Genomic DNA, 914 nt, shown 5'->3' with positions numbered 1-914 from the left:
AGCTTGTTTTTTTTTCCATAACCTATTGCTTTTAAAATGGAATTTTTCATAAAAGCAACTCTGAATAAACACAAAGCCAAATAGATATCACCTTAGTCATATATAGCAGGCAATGGAAAGCATAGATACATTCAAGAGAAAAAAACACGTGCTAATGCCAGAGATAGACACTGGATCTACACTGAAACACAATTAATAATGCATGTCTCCATCCTTGAGACACTTGAGCCACCTGTTTGTATACGCAGTCAGTATATTGGAATGAGCACTGTGCATCTCTTTCATTACTTAGGGAAACATTCACTGTGTTCCTTTTTACCACAGAACCATAGAATTGCTCAGGTTGGAAAGACCTCAAAGATCATCAAGTCCAACCACATCCTTTCCCTTCCTCTCGTATTTCTTCGAGAAAGCGAGGCACAGGATCTAAAATCAGCACGTGTGATCAGACAGATCGCATGCTGTGCTATCATAATTCTAAATATCCAGAAAATCTGACAGATGGCCATTCTCCTCCACTGAAACTGCAGCAAGGGCGGCAGGAGAGTGAAGTGCTCCAAGAAGCTCCCACACGTGACATTCAGTAACTGCACTTACAGGCACACTCACAATTAATGAACTCTAACTAAGAAAAAAGAACAAAAAACATGACTTCTTCTAGCTGTGAAAGAACCATCCATCGAAACACCAAGCCAATGAGTTCTGTGAGTCATTTCCCCTCACCTTAAGACCTCACCTACATTTGCAGACCACGTTCCGCGGCCCCAAAACAAATTAACTGGAGGAAGCCCTCAGGGACGGCTGGCATTCGTTGCTCCAACACGCAGCCCTTCCCGACGCGGGCGGCCCCAGCGCCCCTCCGCCTCCTCACGCCGCTCCCGGAGCGGGGCGGGGCTGCGCGCCCGGCCCCTCGC

Source organism: Meleagris gallopavo, chromosome 3 (genome assembly GCF_000146605.3).
Source record: "Meleagris gallopavo isolate NT-WF06-2002-E0010 breed Aviagen turkey brand Nicholas breeding stock chromosome 3, Turkey_5.1, whole genome shotgun sequence".
Lineage (NCBI taxonomy): Eukaryota > Metazoa > Chordata > Aves > Galliformes > Phasianidae > Meleagris > Meleagris gallopavo.
This window is presented reverse-complemented; position numbering follows the sequence as displayed.